The sequence below is a fragment of the Polypterus senegalus genome, chromosome 5 (genome assembly GCF_016835505.1).
Source record: "Polypterus senegalus isolate Bchr_013 chromosome 5, ASM1683550v1, whole genome shotgun sequence".
NCBI classification, from domain to species: domain Eukaryota; kingdom Metazoa; phylum Chordata; class Cladistia; order Polypteriformes; family Polypteridae; genus Polypterus; species Polypterus senegalus.
The window spans coordinates 19,646,008-19,659,638 of record NC_053158.1 but is presented as its reverse complement, the minus strand read 5'-3'; positions in this window follow the sequence as shown (position 1 = coordinate 19,659,638).

Below are 13,631 nucleotides of genomic sequence, written 5' to 3'. Positions count from 1 at the left end.
TTATGATCTACTCCAAAGAGAAGACATATGGTGCGGCTTGAAAAGGAAAAAGGTTCCTAGGCATTGCAAAGACTCATCAAAATTAAACGTACATAATTTACTTGCAGCAGGAAAATTAGAGTGCAAAGTGAAAGTGGTGTTTGACCAGAGTTTGTAAGTATGCATATTATTGTTAATATTAGATGAGATGAAGATGAGGAGCTGGAAATGGAGTTAGAGAATTCAGCAGGGGTGGCCAGCGTTGGACCTGGAGGGCCGTGGGTTTTTTGTTCCAACTCAGTTTCCTAATGAGAAGTCAGTTATTGCTGATGAAGCATTTATTGCTCAAGTGACATTCTGATGCTTTATTTTAGTGGTCTCGCTTGTAAAGTTTCCTCACCCCTTAATTGGTTACAGTCTATTGCTGTTTTTAAATGGCTCCTTATTAGCAATAAGATGCAAAGAAGCCAGCAGTTCTCCATCGAATTTGTTTCCTTTTACACCTGTGTGGATTCGTCGTACACTGTAAAACACTTAAAGAGAAAAATGTGACTGAAAATGATCCATTTTAGGCTTCAAATCATTTGGATGATATCCTTAATTAAGATATGAAAATCTAACATTGCAGAGTAACAAGCCATAAAATTAAATAAGGTGTAAGACTGGCAAGGATTGGTTTCTAATTAAACAATTGAGTTGGAATGAAATCCAGCAGCCACTGTGGCCCTGCAGGACTGATGCTGCTCACCTCTGCTCCAGAGAGGGATAGGATGAAGAAAAGCAGATAAAAAAATAACTCATTACGTGTTCAATAACTATAATGGAGAGGATAAAAATGAAAAAAGAGACTGGGAGCAGATGAGCTAGAAGAAGTGGAGTCCTTTTTGTACTTAAGATCAGTGCTTAAAAGAGATGGAAGTATTTTGTTGTGGTAGGGTCCAAAGTGATTCAGTTCTCCCCTGTATACTCTTTATTATGAAGAACTTACCAAAATGCTCCCAAATTCATGCTATAGCCCACATATGTTACACTACATTTCATATCTATGATCTTACAGTGGGGGAAATAAGTATTTGATCCCCAGCTGAATTTGTAAGTTTCAAGTCAAGTTGAGTCAAGTCGAAGAGCATGCACTGGTACAGTGCATTGCTGCACCCACTACACAACGAAACAACTCGGGATCCCAGTTGGTAATCCCCCAGGCAGACACGCGGTCCAGTCCCACCCTCCAGAAATGACAGTCTATCTGCCACAGCCAACTGTTACCTGGGTGACTGTTTGGCCTAGTTCAGCCACTCGGGTCACCAACAATAAAGATATTACGAGCCAAATGGTCCCTCGGGGAAACGTGCCACATGGCTGTAGTGCCGTAACTGAAACTCCCTCACAATGCAGGTAATGTGCCTCATTCAGGACTCCATGAGCAACCACTCATTCGACACAAAGTCCAACCAACGGTACCCAAGGATTTTCCGGAGAGACACACTACCAAAGGAGTCCAGTCTTCGTCTCAGGTCACTGGATAGTGTCCATGTCTCGCAACCATATAGTAAGACAGGAAGCACCAGGACTCTAAAGACTTGGACCTTTGTCCTTTTGCATAGATATCGAGAGTGCCACGCGCCCCTTCCCAGCGACCTCATGACCCCCATGATCTCCCAATCTGTCTACTGACTTCACAGGAAGAGTCACCAGAGACATGAATGTCACTGCCAAGGTAAGTAAACCTCTTAACAAGGTCAACACTCTCTCTGGAGACAGACACACTTCTGATGGCTGTGCCCAAGAGGTCATTAAAGGCCTAGATCTTGGTTTTTATCCTGGATACTCGCAAGCCCAGACACTCATATTCCTCACTCAGTCTCTCGAGCACCCTGATCAGAGCTTCCATTGAGTCCGCAAAGATCTCAGCATCATCAGCAAAGTCAAGATCCGTGAATCTTTCTTCACCAACAGATGCCCCACAGCCGCTGGACCCCACGACCTTGCCCAACATCCAGTCCATGCAAGCATTGAACAGAGTAGGAGCAGAACACATCCCTGATGAACCCCAGAATCAACTGGGAAAAACACAGAGGTCCTGCCTTCACTCTTTACAGCACTCACAGTACCAGTGTACAGGCCAGCCATTATATCCAGCATCCTCGAGGTGATCCTGCAAACCCTCAGTATGTCCCACAGGGCAGCTCGATCAACTGAGTTGAACACTTTGCGAAAATCAACAAAGGCTGCAAAGATACTCTGCCGATATTCATGTTTGCGCTCCATGAGAACCCTCAGTGCCAGGATGTGGTCGATGGTAGATTTCTTAGGCGTAAAACCAGACTGTTCAGGTCGCTGGTAGGTGAGCAAGTGATCAAAGATCTTATTGAGGACGACCCTAGCAAGGGCCTTACCCGGCTCCGAGAGCAGTATTATCCCCCTGTAGTTGCTGTAATCTAGGCAATCACCCTTCCCTTTCCAGATAGGGATGACAAGTCCCGTTTTCTAGTCAGTTGGGATGATGCTTGCAATGCCAGGAGGACAGCCTTACCACCAGCCTGGAGAAGTTCCTCCAGATACCACAGATCCCTGCAGCCTTTCCCTCCCTCAGCTGGTTCACCACCTGTGCAATCTTAGTGAGATTGGGTGGTTCACAGCTAATTGAAGGACCGTGGGCCCAGAGATATTTAACATCCTAGCCGGAGGATCAGCTTTGAACAACTGCTCAAAGTAGCCAGCCCAGCGGGTCACAACTGCAGTGTCATCCGTAAGGACCGTTCCATCAGCTGCCCTGACTTAGACTTTCCGAGGAACAGAAGCGGATGTGCGAAATGCTTCGATTCCTCTGTAAGCAGGATGTTGGAAAAAAGAAATGAGCAGTCTCTAACTTTAATGGTAGTTTCATTTGAATGGAGAGTGACAAAATATCAGCCAAAACTCCAGAAAAAAACACATTGCATAAAAGTTATAAATTGACTTGCATGTCATTGAGATAAATAAGTATTTGATCCCCTACAAACCAGCCAGAAATGTGACTCCCACAGATTGGCTGTGATTACAATCAATCGATCAATTAATCAATTATAGATACTACTGATCTCATCTCATCCTCTTTAATAAAAGCCCTGTGTGCGTCCAGTGTCCGTGTGTGTGTCTTCTGGTCAAGTGCGCATGCGCGGGGTCACACGGCACGTGTTCAGTCTCTTCCTGTGCATTCCCTGTGCAGACACACACATAGGTGCATGAGAGACTGACACGCACACACACAGGCGCCCACGCACACACACACACACACACAGGCGCGCGCGGGACACACACACACACACACACACACACACACACACACAGGCGCACGCGGGATGCACACACGCACACACACAGGTGTGCGCAAGCATTGTTGCAGTGTTACTTTTCTTGGTTGTTTATTAATTTTTCAACTGTTCATTTTTTTCCCTGTGCTTAAAACTCATTAAAAAAGGTGTTTTTCGCGAGCGGGTTGTAAGGCTATAGAGCAAACTCTTCCAGTCTTAGTTTTCTCAGTTTTTCAAGATTTTCTTAGTGTTATTTAATGTTTTTACATTTAGTTTACTATTACGCTGTGCATTTAGTGGTATAATTAACTATATTTGTGCTTAAAAACATAAAAAAATATATATTTACATACAGTTCATACGGTCTGGAATGGATTAATTGTATTTACATACAATCCTATGGGGGTAAATTACTTTGGTTCACGACCAAATCGGGTTAGAACCAGAGTTTTGGAACGAATTATGGTCGTGAACCGAGGTTCCACTGTATTACTGTCATACAAAATTACAGGCATTTTATGGAAATACAAACCAGTATTACTGAGAGAGAAAATTAAAGGCACACAATATAGTGACACATATAACAGCCACATACAAGGTCCCTTGCCATTTAATATAGACTGTTCCTATTAATGTTTATGGACTACTGTTCTAGCGCCTGTTATTGTAACGGGCTTAATGTCTAGTTATTTATATAAAGCACAACTGTCCACAGAATCAAGTAGTAGCAAGAGAAGAGGAAGGAGAGAAAGTTACACTTTTATTAAGCATTATTCAAACACATAGCACCATAAACAAGAGCATAAAATATTGTGAACGCCATACAACCTCGTATCTGTGGATGTTTAGTCTTTCCAGATGGTCCATTTCCTGCATTGCTTGAAGTATCAGCAGTAAGTCTGAGCATTCAGTGATTCATTTCCCCTTCCACCTGTCTCTCTGATCAGCTCTTTTACTGATCTTATTGACAGAGAGAGCGTTAGAGAGGGATATGCAGGAGACTGGGTATGATAAGATGGCCGCAAATAGACTGCAATGAAGATTAGAGATGCACCTCCAGTGAGACAACACTGAACAAAGGAAAAGTCTGAAACAAATAATAAGAAGAAGAAGCTATCATTTTCTTTAACTTAAAAAGAGAAAGGACAATTATTTATGACAAACCAATTCTATGGCCTACTGATAATGAAAAAAAAAATGTAAAATTAAAGTTCAACACTGTTATTGTAAAGTTTCTAGCTAGGTTTAACCAGAACCATGCAGTTTATGAATACATTTAATTTACTTCCAAATACATTTCAGCTCACACAATTATACAAAGCCGAATTTAAGATATAATTAATATTAAATAACTCGTTATTCCATAATAATGTGTGACACTCAGACTCAATCTTCAGAGCCACAGAAGGAGTAGACATGTTGGCAATAAAATACAGTTCATTGTTAGCAAAACAGATTTAAATTATGTAACACGTTGACTACTATAATAGTAAATAATTAAATTGGCTCCTGTTGCCAAAATAAAACCATGTGGTTTGTTTATTATAATAATTAAATGCATTTTCTTATTAAACAACACTCACAATATAATTTATTTTTCTAAAAAAATGTATTTCAGTTACCTTGTGCTTGCTGCGTGAAACAGAAAATTCTTTGTGCACAATCAGCTGGGTCTAACAAGTTGGATCTTACGCAATTCACTGCAATCAAGTGTCACAGTGTCTATCTGAACTTCATACAAAATGCTAAACCTTCAAAGATATTCAGATGCTTGTAGTTCTGCATATGTAAATTATTTTTGTGCAAAAAGAAATGTTGTCTAAAATGTGGCTAATCAGCAAAAAATAAATTGAAAGTGAAACACTCTGTTCACTGATTTTTACTTCAGACGCCCACTATTGTCTATTTGCCTTTGAGACTTATTTGAACTTACCGTTATAGCCCTAAGTATGGTTTACAAGAGAACTCTTAGATGGCATCCGTCTATAGATTGTTAAATACAGGCCAACTTGTATATAGTAGATAAAATGTTAAACTACTTAAAAAACCCAAAACCTGATCTAAAATATGCAAGTGATTAAACATTTTAGAACACACAATTCTATCGTGACTATACCCAACAGAGGCAAATTTGAAAACAATAAGCAAAAACAAGCAGAAGTTGAAGAAATAAAACCAACAGAAAATGGAAAAACACAACAATAAAAAAACAACAAAAAGTACACACAATTTGAAGAAAGTCCAATAAAACCAAACATTAAAATAGTAAACTCTATAAGGAAAAAAAAAGTACAAGCTTAACGTTGGGTTTTGCAGAAGTATGAATGTTCAAGTAAATGATGATTAGCGCTTACCAATTTATTTCCACTACTCCTCCATTTCCTGAATTATAGACGGAAGTTTTTGGCACTAAATATACAGTAGTTATATCGAAAGGCAACTCTTCAGCCCCTTTCTGTTAGCTGAGTTTAAGTGTGACAAGTAATTATGATGAATGAGTGGCACCTACCGGCCAATGAAGTGCCATTGCTTAAGTGCCAAATCAATTTCCAACATGTCTCAAGTTTCCAGTGTCCAACATTCCATTAAAAAATACTGTATTTGAGAATGGAGTTCACAACCATGTGACCAGTCTTTTCTGTCTCAGAATGAACTTGTGTTAATTTTTAATGAAAAGGGTCAGAAGATGAAATATAGTCAGGAGGTCATGCCAGGGTTAAAAACAAAAGTCAGACTTATTCAAGATTAGAATGTCAGACAAAAATGTAGAGACCATTATACCAAAAAGAAGCCACAAGGAGTTTACATCACAGAAATCTCAGTCTAAACACTTTTGTTTTTATCCTTCATTTGGATAAGTTCACAAAATCATGTGGCAACCTTTATATGGTTGCTCCAATGGTGTCATGTGTCACACACCGCCAGCTGTGTGTGGGGACAATTGCCATAGCGCTGTTATCTTTCAGCCAGGGTCTCTCCCTGCCCATATCGTACTTCCATGTATATTTTACTTTAATAATCAATCAATGAAATATTTTACAATACAATTAAACCAATTGTACTGTGCAATAATTATCTTTGTTCAATGTTTAAATCCCATTGTTATGTCCTTTTGTTCATTTTGGTTCTTTTATTTATATTAATATTGTTGTTCATGTTATATTGTATATTTTCATCATTGTGTTTAAGTTTTATTTAGTATTTAATTTCTACATATCTATGCTTATTCTATTATGTTCTGTGTGTTTTTTAAGTGGTTTGCCAAGAGGCCAGGGCACATGTCCATCTCTGACGTGGACTGCTCTCACATTCTATAAAACTTAAGAAACAAGCAGTCCCTTGCGGTTCATTGAATGCACTTGGTGTTTTTGGTGAGTTCTTTTGTGATTATTTCTGTGCTTTTGTGGATTCCTGGTTTTTGTGACCTTTTTGCTCTTTTTTTTGACCATTTTGTCTGATTTTGTATTAAGGCTTTTTTTTCCAATTGATTGCATATTTCTGGCTACTCTTTCTGTGCCTTTTGTGCTCCTTGGAGATTTTTGTTAAGAAGATCCCTTTTGATTAATAAATCTTTTACGGAAAAAGATTTGTTTGCCCTTTTGTGACTAGTCAAGGAATAATAGTTTCCTCCTCCTCCTCCAGTGGCCATTTTGAGTGATTTTATGTCCCTATTTACTTTCTATGAAGGCCTCACACAGTTTCTGTGCTGCTGGAGCACAACAGATGAAAACAGCAATAAAATGGTGGGAGCTGGAAACAAGCAAAATCGCATTGTGGGATAAACTTTGGAAATGTGAGTCTGTGCCATTTGCAGTCACTTAATCTGATATTCTCAGGTGACATCTCATCTGAGCAGCTACAGTTCTTAAGTGTGACTAGACGCTGCATAATGTGAGATTGTCTTAACAGGATTTAATACAGTTGTCCTTGTTGGTCCTTTTCTAATTTGGATTAATATATAATCAGTTTTGAGGTTAGAACAATTGATATGGAATTGCCCATATTGTACTTCCATGTAAATTACACTTTAATAATCAATCAATGAAATATTTTACAATAAAATAAACCAATTGTACTGTGCAATAATTAGCTTTGTTTACTTGCAGTTTTCACCATTTTGTCCCACCGAACAGATTTGTGTCAGCAGTTGCCATGGAGTGGTCCTGGATATTATGTGACCATGTCATCTTTATGACATATAAAGATCAGGATGATGAAACTGAAATCTAAATTTGATGGATTCTCAATAAAAATATTATGTCTTTACCTTTTGTGGTTTCATATTACACAGGTGTGCTGTTGGCACATCTATTATATAATAAAATCTGTGTATGAATGTGTGTGTCTGGTCCATTCAATCTGATTGATCAGTTTGGCTTTGGTTGCTCAATGATGGAAATGATGATGTGGTACTTTAGGTGTGCAATGTTCAGTTCTTCATTGTGACTTTTTTATGTTTACAAAAAAGGAGTTAAAATGGAGCTTTCAATTATAACAAAGTAAATAACTTACCCACTGACCAGTCCCCCTAAAAGTAATGAGGCATCACCTGAGTTGCCTTCAAAAATGGAAAATATTCACAAGAATACAAATGATCTTTTCACAGTGGCTACATGCAGCCTGTCAACCTTTGGTGATAATAATAATAATAATAATAATACATTTTATTTATATAGCGCCTTTCCCGTGTTCAAGGCACTTACAGAATATAAGAAAGAATGGCAGAGTATACAGTATATAGCATAGTACAAAGCAAATAAATAAGCAAAGAAGATTAAGACAGTAAATTCAGAGAAAGCCTAACAGACAACATAATTGATGGTGTAGCGCACACATACAGGTTACATGAACATCTTGACATGGAGGTAAACTGAAAGAAGGGTAATAAAGTCAAGTAGAGCTAAAAACATTGCTAAAAGGATGAGTTTTGAGTTGTTTTTTAAAAGAATTCATGGAGTCAGCTGACCTGATTAATTTCGGTAGGTCATTCCAGAGTCTGGGCACTCGCTATACAGCTGAAGGCCCTGCTGTCACCCAAGGAGTGTAGATTAGTGTGGGGCACAACAAGATTGCCAGAATCAGAGCACCTTAGTGGGCGGGCAGGCACATAGTGATGGAGAAGGTCACTGATGTAGTTTGGCGCAAGGTCTTTTAAGGCTTTGTAGGTTATTAGTAGGATTTTATATTCGATTCTGTAAGACACAGGGAGCCAGTGAAGACGGAGCAGGATGGGTGTGATGTGCTCACTGCTGCTGGTTTGAGTAAGGACTCTTGCAGCTGAGGTTTGAATAAACTGGAGCTGTGATATGAGATTAGAAGGGGCACCTGCCAGCAGCGAGTTACAATAATCTATGCGGGATGTGATAAAAGCAGGGACAAGTTTCTCAGCATTAGAAAAGGAGAGGAAGGAGCGAACACGGGATATGTTACAAAGGTGAAATAAAGTTTCTTAATGTGATATATGTGGGCGGAATAAGAAAGGGAGGAATCAAAAATGACACCGAGATTCTTTGCAGTGGAGGCAGGTCTGATGAGATCACCGCCAAGATGGACTGGGAAGGAGCTCATTTTATTAAGTTGCATTTTAGTCCCAATTTGCTGGAGTTCAGTTTTGTTGCAATATAATTTTAAAGAGTTAAAGAGTTAAGAGTTGGCAGTCAGGATATGAGCAAAGTGCCTCAAAATGACAGAGTCTGGGAAGCAGGATTTACATGAATGCGATTGAAGAAGGTCTGGGATTCATTCAAGGATACTAAGAAGAATTATAGAAGGAATGCTGTTTTTAAATTTATTCTGGGTAAATATAGCTAGTTATTTAGAAATGGTGTCATTTGTATTAATTACTGAGCTAGATTCGGTGTTAGTGTTAGCAGGTGACTCTCCTGCACATGCTGAAAGAATAAAACCTGTGTGCTGTATATTTCACTTCATTGAGATCAACATGTTTCATCATAGACTGCAGATTTTTTTCTAAGTTCAGTTGCAATATTATAAGAAATGTGTTTTGAAGTAAATCTGTTGTGTGGCATTTGCAATGATAGTCAATATATCAAGTAGAACTTTAAGTTAAAAAAAAATTATTGACCTATATCATCTATTGTGGCTTTCCCTTAAATGTTTGTTAGCATCCATCTACACCATTTTCAGGACATTTTAAGTTTTCCTTGAATTAATTTGTTCTTGGTTTTCTTCTTCTTCTTCTTCTTAAGTTTTCCCCAATTTTATGTGGAGTCGCTATATTGGACCAGTCTCCTCCAATCTCTCCTGTTAAACACTTGCCTGATACCTTTTGTCACACACATGCGCTTAGGAGATAGTCTGTAAGCCCGAAGGTGAGTGAAACGTCGTGAGATAAGGGGTTGCTATGTGGTAACGATGCCTCTCTCTCTTTACTCCCGGCAGAAAGAAAGAAGAAAAATAAATCAGTGTGGATGAACTCTAAAAATGGCCATCTGATGATGTCACATCACTCACCTTGCCACATCACTTCTGATCCATCCTTGATGACGTTGCTTCCGTCCCACAGATTTTATGTCATCTCCTGCCAACTCATTTCCTGCTTCCATTTTGTTTGCTGCTGTATAAAAATGGCATCTTACTGTATAATGACTGTCAACACTTACCGTTTTGATCAACAAAAAGTCTTTTTTGTTTTTATTTGTCCATTGGACATTATGCGAGGATGGTCCCCAAACCTTTTTGTTTTGTGAAGGACTCTTTTTTGAAAGAAAACAATCACACCTTTTCACCCTTAGGTTCCACTTCATGAAGTCCATCCAGTTTCTCTTCTCCTCTGATGTGACACCTCTTAACCATCATTCTAATCCTTCTATTGTTTACCTCTCTTCTTATTACATGCCTGTACCAATTTAACCTTTCTTCCTTCTTTTCTCATTGACGTATCCCCAACTTTAACTGTACATTTGAATATCTCGTTTCTGATCTTATCAAGCTTTGTTATTCCTCACATCTAAACCTCCTTATTTCTGTAGCATCCACTTAAATACATAGATAGATAGATAGATAGATAGATAGATAGATAGATAGATAGATAGATAGATAGATAGATTCACGGGAGATTCCACCTGGTCCTCTTGAAGTCACTTCTGGGACTGAGCCGATGGAAGGAGACCTTGCTGGCTCTGGCTCCCGTGATGTCACTTCCGGGCTCGCACCAATGGCAGAAGACCTTCTTGAGCCCGACCCCTTTGACTTCACTTCCTGTCTTCCCCTTTAAAATCCTCCACATTTTCCCTATTCTCTCAGTTCTATTTTGGACTCGGTTTTGTGCACATCAGTGCAGTATTCATTTGATCGACTTTGCAGCCAGGAATCAATTATACAGGTGGCTGCCCCAAACCTTTTTACGACTCTTATGTCTGTGTTTTTGCAACAATAGATAGATAGATAGATAGATCTTTCCAGATTGATTTCCCCAGGGAGAAATGTGTCTTTTTACATAAGGTCTTTAAATAAATAAATACATAAGTAGGTAAATATTTAAATAAATATTCACACACACTATGGTCTGAATACACACCAGAATGAGTACAAAATTAAAAAGGAAGAAAAGTTCTGACTTGTCTGTCAGAGTCCCAGTGAGGCATTATAGAGGCATATTGTTGTTGGTATAAAGGATCCCCAGTTGTGTTTCTTGAAACTTTTGCTGAATGATTCATTGGCTGGAAGTCCTCAGTGTTAGTGTGTCACAGAGAAGATGTGAAGCATTGGTCATAATGGCTCTCAGTTTTGTCTTCATTGTCTCTTTTGCTACGACCTCCACAGGATCCAGACTGTGTCCCATAACTAGACCTGCCCTTTTAATTAGCTTGTTGATTTGGTGGGCCTCTCTTGAAGTGATGTTGCCAGCCCAACACACAAAACCTAGAAAATCCTACTGGCCATCACGGAGTTATAGAAGATCTAAAGGATGTGACTTCCCACATTAAAAGGAACACCGTCTCCTAAGAGTAAACAGCCTGTTCTATCCTTTCTTATATAGTTTTTCTGTGTAATGAGACTGGTCCAACCTGTCCTTAATATAGAGCCCCAATTACTGGAGTGGACCACTTCTACAACCAATAATGACAGGACATAGAGGCTCTTTGAAAAAGCAAAGATCAGTAACCAGTTCTTTGGTTTTGTTGATGTTAAGATGCAGACAGTTCACTTTGCACCAAGAAACAAACACCACCTGACTCCTCTCCTCTGTCTCAGTGCAACCCATAAGTGTAGAATCATCTGAGAATTTATGCAAGTGACATGACCTGCTGTTTTATTTGTAGTTGTTAACGTACATAGTTAAGAGAAAAGGAGACAGGTCTGTTCATTGTGGTCCTTTCACACACCATTTTAACTGGCCAGGTTACTGATCCATATAACAGTGCTGCTCTGGCCTGCTGTTTTATACACATTGTCTTTCACATTTGCACTAATTCTTCACTCACATAGCACTCCTGATATGTTTTTTTTCCAATTTTTATAAGCTGGATGCATTCTGGTTATTTTCTAAATGTAGCTCTAGATCCTCTGTTGTTGCTGATCCTAGATATTTGAATGTTTCCACCCTTTCAAGCTTTCCTCCCTGGAGGCTAACATCTCCTTTATGTTCTTGTCCCTTAAATCTTAGATAATTTGTCTTTTTCTTACTACTGTTAAGGCCTCTGTTCTCCATAGCTCTTCTCCCCTCCTTCAGTTTCCTTTCTGCAATAATCTTGGAGGTGCCGCATTGCACAGTGTCATCTGCAATAACGTGCATCATCAGGCCTGATCTACTGTTCCCCAAGTAATGCAATCGTTCTTGGTTAGTCTGTTTTTAACGTTTGTCCTGGAATGGCCAAAGTCAGGTCAAGTCAAATGGCTTTATTGTCATGCCGTCCATAAACAGTACTGCAGCATAAATTTGAAACAAAAAAACTGAACCAAAGTGCAAAATATGTTTATATACAGACAAGTGCAAGACAAGTAAAGATTTATACTATGCTATTAATAGATAAATAAATAATTAAAACTAAATAACAGGTAAATTAATATAATTTGAAATAGTAATAAATAATGAATAAATAATAATAGTTAAACTAATAATAAAAAACAACAATAACGTGAAGAGTAACAAATGTACTGCATATAATTTTACTGCTAGGAGCAGATCTGAGGCCCAGGGGGGCACCACAGAGTTCAGCGATTGGACAGCTAAGGGGTAGAAGATGTTGCTGAACGTGGCAGAACTGCTTTGGATTCTACCTTCTGCCAAATGGTAGTGGGACAAATAGACTGTGGGAGGAGTGGGAGCTGAAAGCTTTGTAGATACAACACTTTACAAAGATGTCATCAATGGAGGGCAGACAGGAGCCAACAATCTTTTCTGCTGTGTGCACTATAGATTGTAGGCCCTTACGGCCAGAGACACTGCAGTTCTCAAACCAGACAGTAACGCAGATGGATAGAATGATAGAATGCTCTCGATGGTGCCCTGGTGACCGATCCAAGGATTATTTAAGGCTTTCACTTTTTGATGCTAGACCTTAAATCCCTGGGACCCTTATCAGGATAAGGCAATGCTGAAAATAAATAGCACTCGCCCACAAACAGTGTAAACTAGTAAGAGATTATAAAATGATATGTATTCAGTATATAAGTACAGGATCATTTTGTGTTTTATTTACATTAATAGACTAAATTCAAGCAGTATAATTTAATTAAACTTACTTTAGTCATTATATAAAGCTCTACGGTGTACCAAACACCACCACATTGCTTTAGCGGCCTCATATAAAAATAACGAAATTCAACATATTGAAACAGATGGCAGTGAAACTAATTCTTTCTTCAGATCCACATTACTTAAAGTTGCAAGATTAAAACTTTAATCTCTGATTCTGGATTATCTACAGAAATAATCATGGCTGTGTAATCCTGCAAATACTTCAAGTGATTTATATTTCATTCATCAGACTGAGGAAGAGAAAAGCATGGATTCAGAGCCATGTGCTGATACTGGAGGGTTTTAGTCTCTTTGAAATCACGCACACTCTTAAAATCCTGACCCCTACTGGGGTAAATAGGGCAAAAAGTCCAAACACGCAAATTTGATTACAGATTTCTTTCTTTTACTAAACTAGCAAAGAATATATAATAATACTAATAATAATTTAAGAAGAAGAATTCTTTACATTGAGTTAGCACTTATAAAGTAGCAATGAATATTTATAAATATAATAAGAAAATGAAAAATTCTTTACATTTATATAGCGCATTTTTCACTACTTGAAGTGCTTTACATAATGAGTGGGGAGCCACTTTAACCATAACTAATGTGTAGCGTTCACCTGAATAATGTGACAGTGGCCATTATTGTGC